Source organism: Erpetoichthys calabaricus, chromosome 18 (genome assembly GCF_900747795.2).
Source record: "Erpetoichthys calabaricus chromosome 18, fErpCal1.3, whole genome shotgun sequence".
Lineage (NCBI taxonomy): Eukaryota > Metazoa > Chordata > Cladistia > Polypteriformes > Polypteridae > Erpetoichthys > Erpetoichthys calabaricus.
The window spans coordinates 69,990,857-70,003,069 of NC_041411.2; the positions used below are offsets into that span (position 1 = coordinate 69,990,857).

At 41.4% G+C, this 12,213-nt stretch overlaps 1 protein-coding gene across 2 annotated transcripts in view; it reads left to right on the forward strand.

The window, feature by feature from the left end:
• Window positions 1-305: 305 nt before the first annotated feature.
• Window positions 306-12,213, forward strand: part of dag1 (dystroglycan 1) — a 112,771-nt gene continuing 100,863 nt past the window's right edge. The window contains exon 1 of one of the 2 annotated variants that reach the window (XM_028824323.2): window positions 306-1,352. The gene's annotated coding sequence lies outside the window, so the exon portion shown is untranslated. The other variant, XM_051921430.1, reaches the window with a different exon arrangement.

Genomic DNA, 12,213 nt, shown 5'->3' on the forward strand with positions numbered 1-12,213 from the left:
TCACACCATCAATGACACGTAAAAACTGCACGAGAAACACAATAAAGAGCGACAACACTGGCAACGTCCCCTCCCCCGTTTTTTTTTTCTTTTTTTTTGTTGTTTTTCTTTTTTTTCGATTCGACACTAAGACACGGCTCACTAAAACCCAGAGTTGGTAGAAATTCCACCACCATGGAAAAAAATGCTTTTGTTCGGTCACCATGGGAACCAGTATGGTTACGGAATTGACTCCCATCCATGCAGAGGGAGGTGGTCTTGTTCTGTCGGAAAACGGTGGAAAAAGAAGGCGGTGAAGGGGGGCGGGGGGATCAGACTTTCCCGATGGAGGAGGAGAAAAAGATGAAAAAGAAGAAGAAAGGGAGAGAGAGTGGGCTATCAGAAACCTTTCTGGCTGAGGGCAGTATATTTTGCTCTCCAGTCCGTAAACGTCAAGTATCGGATAACCCAAGAGCGTGAAAAAAGGGGGTGGATGGAGAGGGGGAGCCAAAAAAAAAAAAAGGTAGAAACGGCTACTTGAAGGAGGGGTTTTGATCGGACAGCCAGCACAAGGTCTCTCCACAAGCCGCGCAGAAGTGGAAAAATCCCTTGTAGTCGTCGCGGCAGCGGTATAGCTATTTAAGCTAATTAGAGGCAGCGCAAGACAATTTCACTCTTTGCTGTTTGGCTAGTAATACCGTCATGTGATTGCCCTTGGCTTTTCTTGCCTTCTTAAAAAAAAAAAAAGCACCAGGGTGAATAATCAACTGCCGTTTGCTTTTTTTTTTTCTCTTTTCATTTTATAAAACGGATTTCTCTTGCCGAGTTCATCCCACCGAAACATCAGAACCTGAGTCACTGCAGAGTATAAGAAGACGAGGAGAGAATCCGTGAAGATCGCTGTGGATGATTTATTTTTTAAACATATAAATACCAAAGTATCGCTGGAGATTCAGTCAGTGGATGGATTTTGTCTTTTATCCAGAGGAGGCTACCACACCAAACCTTCACAAGAGAGGCTCGATCAGCTTGTCATTTTAGCTTTCCCCGATCTTTGTTACTTGATTGTTTCTCCTTCTTCCTCCTCCTGCTGTCTATGTGGCAGAGGTTCCGGGATTGATTGGTCTTGCCTGGCCGTCTTACTGCTCGGCAGCCTCCTCCTCCTCCCGACTGTTTAAAGTGCTCTATTTGGAGATAGGGAGAGAATTGAAGGAGAAGGGGGATCTTGTATTTTACGTCCAACCTCCCTGCCGCTTTGGATACAAAAATTAACAATACAGAAATCAAGAGAGAAAAAAAGACAAGTGGGACACACTAACCCCCCCGATCTCCCACCCCTTCGATTAAAATGTCATTCGGCTGCATGGATCCGGGTAAGGACATACAGACTTTCCTCTTGTCTGCAGGTGCATTTGGGATAAGGTGTATGCGTGAATGGATGTATGGATCTCTGTGTGTGTCGGGCTTCTCTGGCTACTTGGATTAGTCTGGGAGATGAAGAATAAGTGGGGGCGCCATGGGGGGGGGGGGGGTCGCGATCCCGCCGTGTTGCTTTTCTCGCAGTGCGCCGACTAAGCTAATTGAGAGGGGCCTTTGTTGTCGCAGGGCCCCGGGCCCAACGGGTTACCGCTAACTTAACGAAAGAAAAAAAAAAAAGGCAAGAGCACAGGCCCCGCAGAGATGTGCCTACAGGGGGAGGAGGCGGAGGAGGGTCCTGATCGTCACCAGTAGCTCGGGCACCGTGAACCGGTGCACGATCATTCCGAAGGGCGAGTTTCACTCGGGCGTACGCCGTCAAACTTTACCAGGGGAGCGTGCGAAGGAAGGAGGGAGTGCGAGGGAGCGATCGAGCGAGCGAGGAGTGTAAATCATCGACCTCACGGGTACGCCGTAATAAAAACGGATGTCTAACGCCTTCTGTTTGGCCGTTTGTTTCACGGTCATATTGTTGTTTCTGTCTTACGGGGGGTTGGGGGGTGAAGGATAAAAATAGTGTGGAGGTTTTTTTTTTTTTTTTAACCCTTCACAAATGAATAAAATTGATTGAAATTGGATTGGCGCAGTTGCTCCCATTTTCGTAAATACTCAGTGAAATAAAACTGTGGAAGAGCAAGTGATCGCTCCCCTAATTTTTTTTTGTTTTCTTTTTAATATCTTGTGACAACTGCCGGCCACCAGGACACCTTTGCTGAACACTGAATTAACGTTATATTTTTTCATGAATTCCTATAAGTGTAAGTTATTATCGATACGGACATCCAAACGTATACTCCTCTCCAGTAATATGTATAGGGAACTGTGTATGTATGGGGTACAGTATACACACGTTTGACACGTCTGTGTCTTATTCACCAACATTCTCTCCCTCTCCGTTAAGTGAATATATACAGTGCTGAATTCGATCCTTTATTTTGTGTTTCCCCAGAACGTGTGAAATTCTGCATTTTGGTGAGGTGTTTGTTAAACTTTGATTTCATTCTAAGTCACACGATCACTCACTCTCTCTCACTCACACACACACACACACTTAAAAAAAGAACCACATAACACGTTTATTTTGGGCGCTGTGATGTTACTTAGAAACCGTCTGACTTTTAACGATGGGAATTTCTTGGCTGCTCTTTTAAAGTTAAAATTAATCCAAGGAGTATGCTAACAATCCATTTTCTATTTCCAAGCCTTTTTGGCTTTGGAAAAGGGGCTTTAGCTGTATTAGGATTCATAGGGTAGCGCTAGATTTTTCCACCAGTTGTGGCGATTATTATTTTTTTTAAGCTTTTAGTTGAACGCTATAAGAATCCCAACCCGCCATTTATATTTATATCTGTACGAGTCGATTTGGATTGATTGACGCCCCTCACCTCCCCCCCCCTTTTTTTTTTTACCCCAAAGAGACCCGTTAGACGTCGGCAATATTTGGGGATGATCGATTCCGTGTCCCTGAGGGCCATTAACACGGACCTCCGTCTGCTCGTTTCACTTGTGTGTTTGTATCATTAGAGGCAGGTGTCGGGCGGGCGCCTTGAAGCGCAGAACTCTGCCTGACGGAAAGCAAAGTTGGAGCTCAGGGATTTTAAAATAGGTCAGAGAAAAGGGACACCAAGAGGAGGGTGGAGGGGAAGAGAATCGGCAAGCGCTTCTTGAATATGCGATCGCGTTTTGGCCTGTGTAGCAAAACCTAAACTGTATCCTCCTCAGTAATCGTCCAGATCGGGGTGATGCGTGTGCCACTTATTCATTTAGACCCAATTTTCCGAAGGAGGAAGAGGAGGGCGTATGATTGCCACTGGAAGAGAGACACGGCTCGGATTCTTTCCTTAACGTATCCCCCTATTTGTTGAACAGTGCCTTCAGATGCATTGTTTCGCTTTTGTTAGGCCCAGTTTGCTTTCCTTTATTATTCTATTTTCCCACTTTCTCTATCCCCTCGCTAGCAGTTTCAAATTTGGCTGTCCCCTCTTCTTCTAAAACTCCACCCCCCTCCTGCTACCCCAAATCATGCTTAATGTCTCCTTGGATCACTGAAGCCTACTACAAAGGAATTCGTTAAACAACCTGTTAGTTTCCGTTTTATTACTCCAATAGCTCAAGGGCAGGTTTTGTGTGCCTAATGGAAGAACTTTCCTTTTTTTGGGTGTTTTCTCAAGGTATGCATACAGCGTTTGGTTATTCTAACGTTTTAACTTGCATCCAATGAAGCACGTAACTTAATTAAAAAAAATAAAAATCTGAGGTAGGCCTACCTAGGCGGAGTGGTGGCTCTGAGGCTAGGGATAAGCACTGGCAATCGGAAGGTTGCCGGTTCGAATCCCGTAAATGCCAATAGGGACTCCGCTCTGTTGGGCCCTTGAGCAAGGCCCTTAACCTGCAATTGCTGAGCGCTTTGAGTAGTGAGAAAAGCGCTATATAAATGCAAAGAATTATTATTACCTGTAGCTATAGGCATCAAATGAATGGGCTCACCTTCCCGACTAAAACAACTTCATTATTATTTTTTCACGAGCTGCCCGTGTGCTTCATTTATTTAAACATTTGTTGAGTAGTGTTGCTTTTAAGCAAGTGGCAAAAAAGTTCCTGATATGTTGTTTCCATCCAATAATTTCTTTTCCTTAATGCAGTTTTCACTTTCAGTTACATTTTGATAGTTTCCACTCTGCCCTTCATTTATTATTTTTGCTCCATAAAATGGGGTCCTTGAATTTTTTTTTTATTTACTTATTTATTTATTTTTTAATGAAGTCTCTTCTTTCGGGTGGAAAGTGGGTTCAAAGAAGTTGTACGTCATGGAAGAAGGGGCCAGGGGCTGCTTTGATCTCTGGTTCCAACAAAAGGGTCTTGGTTACTTGGTTCCTCATTTTTGGCCTGTGGCCCATACACTGATGTGATAATCAGATTAACATTTTACAGATTTCTGATATCGTACATTAGGTTATAAATATGGCATTAATATTTTTGCATGGCTTTGTGTTTGGAGTTTTTGCTGTCTTTTTTTTTTTATGTGTAAACTTCAATATATATTTTTTTTAAAAAGTATTTGTGATTCATTAAGGGTGCAAATGAATGATTGCCTGTTACTGTAGTACTGTATGATGCATAATATTACACACAGTGGTCATTTTTTGTCAATACAGGGTTAGAAAATAAGCAAGTAACGGTTATTTCTGTGCCGAAAAATTGAAAGCAGAGTCAAAGTTTTGGCTGTGCAGACTTTATCATACTTCCAAAAACACAATGTCTTTACTATGCGACTCTTCAATTCCACCCAGGGGGGTAAACATTAACATTATATAAAGTTATTGTCTGTTTTTACCTGCATTATCAATCTTTAATTTAATATTGTTTATTTTTGTATCAGTAAGGTGCTGCTGGAGTATGTGAATTTCCCCTTGGGATTAATAAAGTATCTATCTATCTAAAGTTTTGCTTTGGCTCTCACTAAATCCATATATTCAATCTTTTAAGTGTAATTCTGCATTCTGTTACTGCAGTTGGAGTGCCAATCACTCGCTAAATTTGAAAGTTTTGGTCAAGTCTGACTTTCCACTTATACTCAGATTGTGTATTTCAGGGTGAGTTTCTCTTTGCTTTTACTTTTTGAGCAGCTTGATTTTTATTTCATTTATTTTTTTTCTTCATCATGACGTTGTGCACTCGCTCATTTACTGTTGTTACTTTTATTTTTGCTACTGGACACCTTTCTTAACCCTGAGGTTAAACCTTTTTTAGTAAAGGTCACTCCAGCTTCTCCTCCTGCTGCGGATTTTCTGTTAGTTTTGATGGACCAGTGGATTGTTTGAGATTTTGAAAGTTTGTGCCAGTAGGGGGCATGATTTGTGTGCCTTGCTTTAAATGTTATTTCCGTGAAGACTAGTTCTATCTCGGTCTATTGTACAGTATTAAGCTCAGTTTTGTTTTTCTTTGCTTTTGATCAAGCAGTCTAATTTCATACCATCAAATCATTTTTTTTTTTTATTATTATTAAAGCTTTTGGACTGTTTTAATTATTGATTATTAATAGCATTTGGTGGTCATTAATTCTGGGGTCATCCCTGATACTATAGTGATTTCCACCACTGTGCTAATGGATTTAACTTTCTAGTTTATAATTTTATTACTAGTAGTCTTTATCTCCACATTCGGATGTTCCACCTGCTGCTTTCACTGCAGGGTCCATGGGCTTTTGATTACAGATGGTTTTATGGCCCTCTATATACCGTGCTATAAATATGACTATAAGAGGGAGAGAAAGAAACCGAGTGGGGGGGTAAAATGTTTGATGGATAAGCGCTGTTGACACCAAGCACAATAGAAACACTTGGTAGTGGAGCGACAAGGTCCTTGCACTGCTGTGACGTCCCTTAGTTTTTTTTGGTATGAACTGTCGTTACTGAAGATTATGCCGTAAGCCGACATGGGCTCAGTACCTGCATTCCACTTTCTTGAATTTTCAATGTTTTGGAATTGAATGCTACAGTAGTTGTATTAACAAAAAGTGCATTTTATTTATTGCTTTACAGACTTTGTTGCCCTAGCATGGCCATTTAAGGGCACACTATGAAATGACCCTGTGTTAGCGGTTTAAAAGTGCTGCAGTGTGAGGGTCTTAATCAAGCTCCCTTACTTTGTGGGCATACTCCACGGTGCCCTGGAGAACAGCAGGTAAGAATCGGCTGTAACAGTGTGCCAGTCTGTCACGTGGCACCTTCGCCCACTCTGTCACAGCAGGCCAATTCGGAGTTGCGTCACTTGCTTATTTATGAGTTGTGGAAGGTAATAGGAGGATGCAAAGAAAACGGTGAAGAATAAAAATTACATGCAGACTTCATGGTGTTTTGGACTGGAGTCTTTAGTTTTAGCTTATTCTAGATGCAGAAGGAACTTCAGAACATCCTGTTATCCATTGCAAGGTGTAGTATTACCATCAAGTTTTTTATATATACATACATGTACACACACTAGCCGTCCCCCACGGCTCCGCCCACATAGTAGTGAAACAGGACAAATTTTAAAAATCAATTTAAAAAAATAAACTAATTCTGGCCAAGCAGAAGGTAGGTACACTTCAATGTCAAACGTTGGCACCGTATCTGATCGGGTTCAGCTGTGACGCGTGTGGGGAGAAAAGCACGTGGCTGTGATATCTGTGCCAATGAACAGCCACCCTCTAAAACACACGTAGCTCTGATGTCTCTCGCAAAAACGTAAAACGTTACTCCTTAATCTGTATAGATGATGATGTCAGCTGAACAAACGGGTATCACTAGCTAAGTGGAGGCGAGGTGCACTTCAACACGTGGCAAGAAGAAGAGCGACTCAAACAGAGGCTGGTGTGTGAATGAGGAGGGCCCCACTTGGCTCCCCTTGGCCCACTGTGTCTCTCGTGGATTCAGGTGAATAAATCGGTACCGCAAGCAAACTGATACTTGGTGTGATGAGAGAAGTCGTAAAATCAACCAGAATGTTCAGGCAAATTATAGAAAAAAAACCTGATCTAAATGCGTCAAGTAGTTATCTGAAAAGTGAAAAGTGGACAGAGAGACACAGACAGATGTTGGATTTTATATATATATAATATATATATATAAAATATACATACACTAAGGGGTTACCCCCCTGCTCACTTCGCTCGCCAACCCCCCTGGCCTGCACTACGCACCAGCCACTTCGCGTCTCTGCCGCTCACGTTGTGAAGAGGGGGGTTGAACACACCCTAAGGAGACGCAGTCGCTCCTCTGAATCCCCCTTTTAAATGGTGATACAATGACAAAGAAATATTTATTTATTTTTTTACCTCCTCTTTGCTCGATCAGCTGCTGGCTTGCTGCTGCTGTTGCCGTGTCAAATGATCCTCATCTCGTACAGTGCTTCGAACATTTAAAAGCCTGTACAGCAGCTGTCCTACTCTTTGTTTTGTATTTCCGGCCCCAGGCGTAGTTAAATCTCTTGGCACAAAGTCTTGACTCGTGGGACGTGAGTTCTTGATATTTTAGTTTATAATTTAAAAATGGAATAAGAATCTGAAAATCTAACAACATCACATTAAAGTTCGATAAATTCTGAAAAGAATGATACCAAACATATATATGTAGGTTTTAAAATAACCCAATTTAAAGCGTGACAAAAGTCACATAAAAACGTTGCACTTTTAGGCTTAAGATTTTATATATAGAGAGCAGATATATATATATATTTTTATATATATTTATAGTACCTTCTGTTTGGTCCACATTCCAAAGCACTGCATAAAGCAGACATTAATTACACAAAGCAAGTAGAACAGTTCAAGTGCGGCTCTAAATCACAGCAATTTAAAACATTGCATGCCCTTCAACAAGCTGAAGTTTAACCCTACCCCTAACCTTAACCGTTCCACTCCCACGTTCACGATTTTCTCATTCCTGCAGTGACCTGGTTCAGAGTTCTTCGGAATTGATTGCCCATTCCAAGCATCCTCAAAAAAATCAAAGTGCCCTCATTATGTACAAGAGGGGGCAAAGAATACGCTGAAATTTTAGTTCTTGCCTACTGGTTTGATTTGGGCAAACTCTTTTAATCTATGTGTTTATTGTTGTACATTAGCCAACACCACAACTGATTTAAAATGAAGCAGCTACATGAAAATAAATCTTAAAAATTTGGCAGTCAGATTATTTAAACCTAACCAACTAACAGTTTATCATAAACACAAAAAAATGGTGTAAATCATGACATTTGCCACATTAACTGCATGGATCTTCTAACCCAAGGATGAAAAGGCCAGCCTAAGGACTTCTATAGGACAGCGAGAAAGAACATAAGACAGACCCCCCACTGAAGGCACCTCCGCCAGGAATAACATGGAGGTCAATGGCCATGATGGGTATCAACTCCTCCTCCTAACATTTCTGTGCCCTGCTGCCCTCTTTTTGAAATCCCCCATCATGCATTTTCACTGATGAATATGCAGGTGTCCAGCTTCAGCACACAGTTAATACAGACAGTGAATTTTCGTACAAACATCCATGTTTATTTACATTGAAACTATCATGAAGTTTGCTGCAAAAATCTAATTTCTATTAAACCTAAATTTCCCTTTGAACTCCCTGAACTGGTACTTTTTTTTTTTTTTTTTTTTTGCAATAAGAATAGAATCCCAGGCAACACAGGTGGGACCCACCAGGGAGTGAACAGCTGATTAGGGTTGTGCACCCTTATCCCAAATTTGAAAACGGTATGGCGCCTTTATTTCAGGATTTTTGGTGCTGGAAATAAATTTTGGCCTTCCTTTCAATAAAACACCCAACACCCAATGCTTCTCTGGACACTCGCTACTGTAGGTGTAGACAAACGTCTTTGTTTGAAGATGGGCTTTGACGTGATCGATACTTCACCGGGGGGGGACTCCCATCCTTCCGCTTCTTGCTTCTTATTGTTTTGAGATGACGTAGACTTCATGGAAATCCTCACCATTGCTGCGACACACTCGGGACTTCACAGCTATCCAGAGGGAAGGCAGTGCTTAGTGCGGCTTTGGAACCATTTTGGTACTGGTGGGTAGGTCTGAAAGGAGGTATTGATAATGAAGTCAACATTTTAGTATTGAGTCTTTAGTATTTATTATTTAATTGTTTATTATTTAGTACTTTAGTACTAAGTATTTAGCTGTTTTTGTATGTTCATTTTCTAACCTGCTACACCTGGATCAGTTTGGATGGTAGGCGCACACCCTGGTAGCACTCAGTGCAAAGCAATAGCTGATCCTCAGCAGGCCTCCAGACCTTCACAGGATACTTTCATGCACAAACCTCACACTTAACCTATACTGGAGCTACTGAAGAGTGCTTATCCACAACTTGCAGGGAGAATGGGCCTGATGGGCCTGATCCAGCCTCAGCGGGCCTAATGGGCCTGATCCAGCCTCAGCGGGCCTAAGGCAGGTAGTCTCCCTGGTTGAAAGCCTATTCGTCACAAGACGTGAGCTGAAACCATTTTGACTTGACAGTTCAGGACTAGATTGAGTAAACCCAAGTCAACCAAAGAACGCTGAAACACCACATAGGGAGTGAAACATGTATTGGCAGCTGAAGCCTATCTGAAATCTAGAGATGCCAAAAGTAATGTACCGTTTTCATCATCATCATCATCATAAAAAAAAAAAACAAAGAAGTTGTCCATTGGTGTCGTTCAGAGGACGAGCCTCCAAGAGCTTCTGCATTGGGTTGGAAGCCTTGGGGTTTGAAGAGATTTAAGATTCCATTGTGGGTGTTCAAATCATTTTTAACAGTTTGGGTTTGGTCATTCTTGGTTTGGAATAGAGACCTCTGGGATTCAGCTACCAAGAATCGTATCTCGCAGAACAGTACACATATTAGATATACAGAGGATTATATTTAACAGTACAGCTGAGCCATTCTCTTCACAGTCTGTGACTGGACACACAAATAGGCCCTCGCACGGAGAAGAGTAATTCCAGCTTGCCTTCTCAGTCTCTTCTGCTAATTTGCTAATTAGGCAGAGTGTTAGTTTGGTTGGTAGGAAAGCTGTTCCTGGAATTTAGATATTTTATAATCTGACTTAAAGTAGCAGGTAGAGTTCTCTTCTATTCGGAGAACTATTTATAAGGCACTTGAGCATTAGGAGTAGTGTTAAAATGTTTATGCGTCATTTGTATGTGTTTAAGGGCTTTTTATCCCCCAGGAGCCCTTTGGCCTTATCTTCCAGTGCAGTTTATCTCTTGAATAGAGTAGAGATAGTTCAGTATAATTATGGTCAGAAACCGTAACTATGCTTGGCAGGGCACCAAAAAAAAAAAACCAAAACGTCAGTTTAGGAGAGCTGGCTTAAAATGGAATTTCTGTTTGATCTGGCATTCCAAGTGGAGGTGTGAAGGTTTGCTTAAGTCACAGATGGTGAGAAGTAGTAGGGGCTCCATTGAATTTAGTATTGTTACATACAGGGGTCGGAGCTGTTTATCCATTGAAGTGGGATGGATGGCGTTCTGAGCCGTGCTTTAATACTTAATAATAATAATGCATTTTATTTTATATAGCACCTTTCCCATGCTCAAGGCATTTCAGACCAGAAGACTGCCAGTGGAGTCTCGTCAAGAGGCCTTTAGAAAGCTGTAAGAAATTGGATCCAGAAAGAATAATGTAGTGCATGGCAATTGTGTTTGTGTGTGTGTGTGTGTGTGTGTAATAATATATAAAAAAAGTGTTGCCTGCATAATTTAAGTCTACAGTGCATATATCAATAGTAAAAACTGCATACTGTACATGCACATAACATAGTATGAAGTGCGTATGTTTGTATTATATAAAAATGATCTCATATGTGCACCATACACACTTACACTGTATATGTTTTTCAATTTGATTTACTATATTAATCCACAGTTTTTTTTTTTTGTTTTTTTTTTGCATGACCTTTGTGGGTCAGAGCGCAGGGTCAGCCATTATACAGGACCCCTGGCGCAGTTTTCAGGTTAAACGCACAGCCCAAGGGCTTCTGGTCGTAGCAGGACTTGAACTGGCCACCTTCCTTGTGTATACTTTGCAATACGCACTAAACACAGGCTGTGGTCTTCCACAGAGAGAGGTTCACTGGTGTGGATGTGCATACTGGAAAAACTGGCAGGCACATTCAGCTTCTTATATTAGTTATGCTGTGCATGTGTGTGTATATCCATTATATACAGTAGATAACAGTATGTGTAGATACACATAAACCTACTGTTCTAGTTGTCACTATTATTTACCTATTTTAATTTTTTCCTATTCTAATACAGGAAAGGGCTTTACCTGTTTGACTATGTACTGTATAAAGCATGAATATGTGTGTATTTGTATGTAATATTTATGTACTAGATAGATAGATACTTTATTAATCCCAATGGGAAATTCGCAATTTACTATTTATATAAATTTCTTAATATCTCTACTCTATTCAAGAGAGAAACTGCACTGGAAGATAAGGCCAGAGGGCTCCTGGGGGATAAAAAGCTCTTAAACACATACAAATGACGCATTAACATTATATAAATTTACTAGCAGGGGTACGTGTCACTTTGCAGGTGCAGTCACGATGTTCTACCCAAATCAAACCTTCACTCACTAAACCCTTTTGAAGGTAGAAAGTTTACAGTATCTACCTGAGCCAAGTTTCCAAAATGCCACCTGAGGTATTTCCCCAATTAAGTACAGGTGTTGTCACTAAATAAAGTTCCCCAAAGGGAAACAGTTCAGAGTAAAACACAACTTGTGGTCTTCCTTTGTGCAGTGGGAAATCTGTGCAAAACTGGGCAGAGAGGTTTAATTGTGTGTGTGTGTGGGTGTGTGTGCTGTTACACACGCATGCATGGGAGGCAGTCAAAGGGTGTAACTGAGCATGAGCTACAGAGCCAGAGTCGGGTGGGAAAAGATGAAGCTTGCCAGGAGGAGTGGAGGAGAAGAGAGAAAGAAGAAGAAAAAGATTGTGTACTGGACTGTGCTTCATTTCTTTGTGACTGTGCTGTACACGTGGGAACAGGGTAAAGGAGTTTGCCATTGGGGGGAAGGAAAAAAAATAGTGTGTTCTTGCACTTGTGTCCCACATCTGTCTGTGTCGGGTATATATATAATGGGAGTGTGTGTAAACATGCTTACTTGTGAACTCCTGAGGCAAGAACTTTGATCTTGGTCTCAATCTAACGCTTATGTGCTGATCTGTTGTGGAGTTTCTAAAAATTTTAGGTAGCAGCAGCCTTGTGGCTGTGAC